Consider the following 7946-nt stretch of genomic DNA (forward strand, 5'->3'; position numbering starts at 1 on the left):
CCTGGAGAGAACAATTTTGCAATTATTTGAATATTTTATTGCATTTTTGTCTTTTTTCAAGTAAAAGAATGAATAACTCTAAAATAAAGAGGGTTTATTCTATTTATAACACAAATGAGACAAAGATAGAAATATTACTTGTATCCAAATCTTGTAACTTGCTAGGCTTACACACGTCAAGTGTGTGCTCATTAATAGTAGCTAAAGGAGAAGCATTTGTTTTTGACTTTGAAGTGATGAAAATATTCTAAAACTAACTGTGATGATGGTTGCACAAGTCTGTGAATACACTAGAAAACACTGCATTTTACATTTTAAATGGGTGAAATGTATGGTATGTGACTTACAGTCCCTTCCCTGCTGGATTAATCCTGGATAAAATATATACACATCCCCTGTAAATTATACCTCACAAAGTGGATTATTTTTATTTTTCAATTACAGTTTACATGCAATATTATTCTGTATTAGTTTCAGGTGTATAGCATAATGGTTAGACAATCACATACTTTACAAAGTGTATAAAGCTGATTTTTTTAAAGCTGGAGAAAAAACATAATTTCCATTTTTAATAGCAAAAAAGTAAACAATTAAAAAGTGAGCAGAGAAACTAAGTAAGACATTAAGTAATTTTTTCAAAGAAGACATACAGATGGTCAACAGGCATACAAATGGGAGCTTGAATCTCTAATCATGAAAACACAAATCAAAACCACAATAATATATGATCTCATACCTGTTAGAAGAGCGATTTTCAAAAAGATAAGACATAAGAGTTGGTGAGGATATAAAGGAAAGAGAACCCTTATGTACTGTTGATGGGAACACATTGGTGCAGCCACTGTGGAAAAAAGCATGAAGCTTCCTCAAAAAATTAAAAATAGAATTACCATATGACCCAGCAATTCCACCCTGGGTACTTATTCAAAGAAAACAAAAACACTACTTCAGAAAAATATATATATATGCCATGTTCACTGCAGCATTATTATAGTAACCAAGATCTGAAAATGACCTAAGTGTCACTAGATGGATGGATAAAATGTCGTAGATGGATGGATAAAGAAGATATTGTGTGTGTATGTATTATACGCACAAAGGAATACTATTTAGCCATAAAAGAGAATGAAATATTGCCACATGTGACAACATGGATAGACCTTGAGGACATTATGCTAAGTGAAATAAGTCAGACAGAGATAAACAAATACTATATAATAACACTTACTATGCAGATTCTTAAAAAAACAAAACAAAACAAAACCCAGCAAGCTCATAAATTAAGATCAGATTGGTGGTTCCCAGAGGCATAGGATGGGGTAGGCAAAAGGGGTCAAATGGTACAAACTTCCAGTTATAAAATAAATAAATCATGAGGATTTAGTACACACATGGTGACTATAGTTAATAATATTGTATTGTGTATTTGAAAGTTGCTAAGAGAGCCCTGAGTAGCATGGCTCTGTTGGTTGGGTGTCTTCCTGCAAAGCAAAGGGACACCAGTTAGAATTCTGGTCAGGGCACACATCTGGGTTGCAGGCCTGCCTGGTCCTGATTGGGGAGCGAACCAGAGGCAACCAGTTGATGTTTCTCAAACACATCAATGTTTCTCTCTTTTTCCCTGCCTTCCTCTCTCTCAAAAACAAACATTTAAAATCTCTTATTAAAAAATTGCTGAGAGAATTTCTTAAAAGTTCTGATCGCAAGGAGAATAGTTTTTTATAAGTTAGTATGGGAATGCATGTTTACTGGGCTTGCTGTGGGCATCATTATGCAATAGAGTTGACTTTTGAACAACACGAGGGTTCGGGGGGCCAGTGTCCAGGACCCCCTTCCCGGCAGACACCAAAATCAAGGGACGCCAAAGTCCCTAATATAAAATGACACAGAACAATGCATATAGTAGGCCCTCTGCATCTTAGAATTCCCTACCACAGATGGAAAATGCTGTTTTTGAGCCATGGTTGAATTGCAAAAGGGGTCAAATGGTACAAACTTCCATTGGTTGGTTGAATTCACAGACACAAACCTGAGATATGTAGGGCCAACTGTATATTTACTGAAAAAAAAAAAATCCATGCATTTGTGGACCTATGCAGTCCAAACCAACACTGCTCAAGGGTCAGCAGTATATACAAACATCAAATCATTCTGTCACACACCTGAAATTAGCGTAATGTTGTATTTCAATTACACCTCAGTTAAAAAAGGAATTTGACAAGCAGCTCTGTTACACAGGTCTTTAACTATATCACTATATTTTCTGAAATTGTTATTTCCTTTTGAATCATGGGTCTTTATTTGGACGTCTGCTAAATTGCTAATGTTACATTATTCCATAATAACTTACCAAACTTCCTAATTAGGACTATCAATATATTAATTCTGTGCCTTATGTATTCTTACAACTTACAGTAGCTTCCTAATTATTAGATTCATTATCATAATATATAACTGTGATTTCTGTACATGGGTATCTGGGGAGTTGAATTAAAGTTATTTTGATCACATCTTCAGTCTTGGAACAAAAGCTTCCTATCATCTAGTTTATCTCTGAAATGCTATTTGTGTATATATTTTCCTCTTCATTCTTCCTTCTCACAAGTCATTCTCTGTATAACTTATTATTAGTATCATTATTTATTGTTGAAATGGGATCTTAATATAGTTTGGCATGAATGTAACACAACTTTAGAGCTCTTTTTTATTTTACCAATATAAACAGACGTAGATACAAAATCCAGTTGTAGATCCATCTCATTACTAGGTATAATACAGGAAATGTTTTCCATGACAGGACATCATTCAGATGACACCTGCACTGATTCACACGTACTCATTGGTAGTTCTGACAATGCTGATTCAGTAATATTTTCATTTCTGTTAGTGATGTCATTGTCTTGCTTAGGCTACAATTTAAGAATTTCTGAACTTTTATGTCCAACGGGTCCTTCTTTATCACTGGAAACAATTGGTTCTTTTCACTGTGTTCACTTAAAACAGGCTCTTCTATTGTGTTCAGTTTATTCTCATCCTTCTCAACCAGGGTAGAATTCCCCAAAGTATCCATGGAAACAGAAGGCTCAAAAGTTTCAGTGATTGAACAGTCAGAGGTGATGTGGGAACAGCACTCAAAGCCAACTCCTGACTATTAAGTGAGCATAGTTTAGTAAAATCACTTTCTACAGGTTCAGGTGTAATTTCTTCATAGAGTTTTGTGTCTTGATAATGGTTTTAAGTTTTCAAACTCAGAGGATACTGTTGATTCATTTTCTTGTTCTTTTGTCTGTTCTGCTGACATACAAAGAAGTAGGATTGCCCTGGCTGGGTGGTTCAGTGGATTGTGCTCTGGCCTGAAAACTGAAAGGTCCCTGGCTCCATTCCTGGTCAGGGCTCATGCCTGGGTTGTGGGCCAGGATCCCAGCTGGGAGCAGGTGAGAGGCAACTGATCATGTATCTCTCACACACTGATGTTTCTTTCCCTCTCTTACTTCTCTCTCTAAATAAAATCTTATTTTTAAAAAAAGAAATAAAATTATGAGAATCAGGTAAATTACTTACTTCTAAGCCTCTTTTTGCTCTTCCTGGAAATCAGAGTGGGCTCCATTTTTGAATTAGAATATGTACCATCCTTGTTTCTGCTCCCCTCAACATGATCGCCACCCCTTCTTCCACTCTTAACGGTCTTTAGACTGAGTATCAGACACTGCAACAGAAGTGCCTTCATCACCTCTTCTCTTTCCTTTGGTTTGTGCAGCTGTTGGGAACCGCCCTGACTGGTATCAGAAGCTGAAACCCCCGCCTAGGCTAAAGCTAAGGGAATGCCCTTGGAACCGTAAGCCAGCAAGGAGACAAAAGGTTATCTCCCTGGCAGGAATGCTGCTTCTGCTGCTTTATTCATAACTGAACCCCAAAAAGCTTGGTCGGTTAGCCAAAGATGAGTAAGATTCCCTACGGGGGGAACAACCTAAGACAGGCACGATCACTTTGGGAGGCCCCCCAAAAGAAGGACTTGGGGGGGCTGCAGCAAAAGGGGGTGATGGACCCTCGCTCCTCGGCTTTGACATAGCCTGAGTTCTCATCGTCTGGGAGAAAATCTCCTTATCTCCCGGTTGCCTTAGTTCCCATGCTCCACCTAAGCCTGAAACAATGACAGGGTGGTGCAGCTCTGTGCTGAAAAGGGCAGATTCCCCGGGTGATCAGGCCTGAGAAGGAATGTGTAAATTACTGTGAAACCTTCTTTGTTTAGAGTGCTCTCAGTTGGGTGAGGGGGGTCTTAGGAGGAAGTTGGTTTGTTCCTCAAAGTCTTACAGCTCTTTGACCCTGACTCGATAGACCCTCAGAGTTCCTTGTTTTCTATGGTTCCTTACTTCCCCCTAATGAGTACTGTACTTTACCTGAATTATTATGCAAAGTGAGCCCAATAAAAGCAGGTATGGACTGTAAATCGGTGCGCTCCCCACTAGGGTGGGTGGCCATTTCATCCCTACTTCCCCACAGAAACTAGTCTGTCTCTGTGCATGTGTGTTTTTTCTCGCGTGTTTATCGTCGAGCCATCCGCAGCATTCTGTGGTCACTGCTGGCCCGTGACCCACGCACAACATGCAGCCAGCTTTGACTAATTCTTATCTACTGTCTTGCTTAGTTGAGAACCCTTTTCAGATAAAAAGAAGCTCTTGTGAAGATTTAGGTTCTGACAAGATTCTAGGCTGTTATCAGATGCTGAAGAAAGGTGCTCTGATTGATTGCAAATTGTCTATTGCCCACACTGGCCTCAGTTACAGGAGAGGTCTATATGTATTTTTTTCCCAGCTCCATTCCCAGTACATATGTCAACATGTCTCTGGGTATCCTTTCAGATAAATGAAGGCTTTGGTGAAGAGGTTCTGATTTTTGACGTGCTTCTAGGCTGTCAACAGATGTTGAAGGCAATGAGTCTGGTTACACCTTGTTGGCATCACATGAATTAGCATTGTTTCTGGGTAGGGTTTTTCTAAGTTTTTGTCCTAAATCTGTGCAGAGGATATTCATCAACACAGCTTTGAGTTGCCTTTCTGATGATGTCTTAGAAGTGACAGGATGCCCATGGACACCTTTTCTACTTTTATAATCCAGGAGAAGGACCTTGTTCCTTAGGGTTCCTTCCCACCCCCTGCCAAGGGGAATCTCACCATGCTGAGCTCCTGAGTTTGGACAGCGGTGACTTAACACAAACATCCTCTGGTTTAGCATTTAATGCCTTTGTTATCTTATGTAACTCAGAAAGTGAAAACTTTTTCTTTTTTCCTTCTGTGACAGTTTCAGATGAAGATGGACGTCACTCGGCTTTCCCCTTGTCTGTCTTCTCCTGCAGCTGTAGCTGCAGTTGCTGTTGCTGCCCTCCCTTTTTTAAGTCACGTAACAAAGTTTCAGTGAATGAAACATAAACCTTTTGTGTCAGAAATAGAGTTTGGGCTGCATGCCAGCCCCAGGATTTATTTTATTTTTTAAAATATTTTATTTATTTATTTATTTTTACACAGAGGGAAAGGGAAGGACAGAGAAACACTGAGGACCAGGCATGTGCCCTGACCAAGAATTGAACTGGCAGACTTTAAGCTCCCAGGCCGGCACTCAGTCCACTGAGTCATGTCAGTCAGGGCAAGTCTCGGAATGTAAAAGTTGTGGTCCATGGCCCACCAGCTAAAAGTGCTGAGGAGGCATGTCCCCTGTCTTGAGCTTTGCTGGATGGGGAAAGATGAGAGATATGGGCATATATGATGGTGAGGTAAATGGGATTTGGATCTACCTACCCGCATGGCCCAGAAACAGAAACCTGAGAAATTAACACAAAAACAGGTCCATGACCACTGAAACCCACAGAGACATGGGCAGAAGGAAATCTTACATTTTTCTGTACTATAGTAACATTTTTCCTACCCAGGGCTTACAGAACTCCCACAAAAATGAGTTTACAGCCTTGCCTGGTATGCTCAGTGGATTGAGCATGGGCTGTGAACCAAAGGGTCGCTGGTTCGATTCCTAGTCAGGGCACAGGCCTGGGTTGCAGCCTAGGTCCCCAGTAGGGGGCATGTGAGAGGCAGCCACACATTGATGTTTCTCTCCCTCTCTTTCTGCCTCCTTTCTGCTCTCTAAAAATAAAATAAATAAAATCTTTAAAAGATGAGTTTACACACAAAATTACAAACCTCTTGGAGAAATGAATACTGTGAGAGAGTCAACAGATACTAAATATTTACACCATAATTACAGATGTTCTAATATTTGAAATTCTCTGGAAATGGAAGTTTCTCATATGTGTGTATTGCTCAACTTTTGTAAAATTAACTCTAGTACTTTTGTATAAAACTAAGATGTTTAATACTGATAATTTGCTTCTTTATTCTCCTGGTTTAAAATACTATTATTTTAATTTCCTAGTAATTATTATTTCTCTTTAATCTCATGATCTCTCTGCATTTTTCTTCCCCACCACTGTTTTATTCAGTATGCCATTTCTTCTTAAGAAATGCCTGATGTAAGTGTGGCCAGAGGTATCGATGAGGAACCACAACAGGAAGGAGGGAAGCCTTGTGCTGGGCTGCCCATCTGCACTTCATCTTTCCTTGTACTGAAAGCTCACCCTGTGTAAGGATGATTCTAAAAACACACAAATAGGAAAAAATAACCCCACCCTCACCTGCCGCCTCCCTAGTCCCAGGGGAGTCTCTGTGCACGTGGTATGCGGGTTCCTGGCTCCATCTGTTGATTCCTATAACTGCAACACAGCAGAAGCGTCATGTCTTAGAATCTATGATCTCCAGTGGGCATAACTACTGAATCTGGGGCAAAACAAAGCCTGGCCCAACCAGCAGGAGAAGGGAAGGAGAAAGTCTCACAGAACCAAGCCTTGGGAGGACCCGTGTGGGGTGGATGTCCCATGGTCACCGTCACAGGAGAGGGAGGCGTGGCCAGTCTACCAAGGGGACTCTGGAACTGCTTACCCATACACCGGCCTCCCATGAGTTCACTTCTGCCCCTTGTCTTCGTTCTCAACAGTCATAGAAGGAAATTCTGCAGGCATTTCCCCTTCAGTACACAGCCATCCTGAGTAGGATTTTTGAGTGGGGTAAGCTGGGCAGTAAGTGAGATTTTTTTTCTGGAGGGCACTTAGAATGACATCCAGATGGGGTGGCCCATGAGGCCCGTGAGCCTTGGCACCATGAAGCTTTTCAGTGCAGTGGGAGGTGGCTGAGGCTGGCTTTACGGAGCCACTGTATCCCCGAGGGAGAGCAAGGTGTCTGAACACTTTAGAACAATTAGACCTTCTGATGCTAATTCCCATGTGGGTGTGCTTGTGCACATTCTAGGAACCTGTAGGTCTCTCCAATGAACTCTCCTGTGAGGCTGGGAGTCTCTCCCTGTGCCTCAACCCCCACAGGTGTTTCCAATCAGTGTGCTGAGGCTCTATTTCCTGGCGCTGGGACCCTGGGACTGCCAGGTCAGTCAGCCGCCCTGCAGGCAGCGGCTCGCTTCACAGTTGCCGCCTCACTGGGCCTGCCCATTGCCACCCTGAGCCTGGGGTATGCCAGCCGCTGCCTGTGTGCCCAGGGTCTGCTCACTGAGGTCTTGCGTGCCTGGGGTGCCTTGAGTGCCCAGTGCCACTGCTTTTTGTGCCTCAACCCCTCTCCACCAGCTGCCCGACTCCGCCTTTCCTACCGGTCTGGATGAATGTGTCTATTTTAACTCCTCGATTGTCGGACTTCCATACAGTTCAATTTTCTATCAGTTCTGGTTATTATTTTATTTCTAAATTGTTGCTGTCCTAATTTTGGTTGTGTGAGGAGGCACAGTGTGTGTACCTACATCTCCATCTTGGCTGGAGGTCTATTTGTGATGTTTTAAAGATGCGATAAAAGCTGATTTAGAAAAAAAATTCTTTTTAGTTATATAATTGAAACATACAG

At 41.4% G+C, this 7946-nt stretch overlaps 1 pseudogene; it reads right to left on the reverse strand.

Moving 5' to 3' along the window:
* Window positions 1-2640: 2640 nt before the first annotated feature.
* LOC123820728 lies at window positions 2641-5798 on the reverse strand (annotated as a pseudogene).
* Between the last annotated feature and the right edge of the window lie 2148 nt (window positions 5799-7946).

The sequence above is a fragment of the Phyllostomus hastatus genome, unplaced genomic scaffold (genome assembly GCF_019186645.2).
Source record: "Phyllostomus hastatus isolate PE091 unplaced genomic scaffold, TTU_PhHast_1.1 phas_contig_37, whole genome shotgun sequence".
NCBI lineage: Eukaryota > Metazoa > Chordata > Mammalia > Chiroptera > Phyllostomidae > Phyllostomus > Phyllostomus hastatus.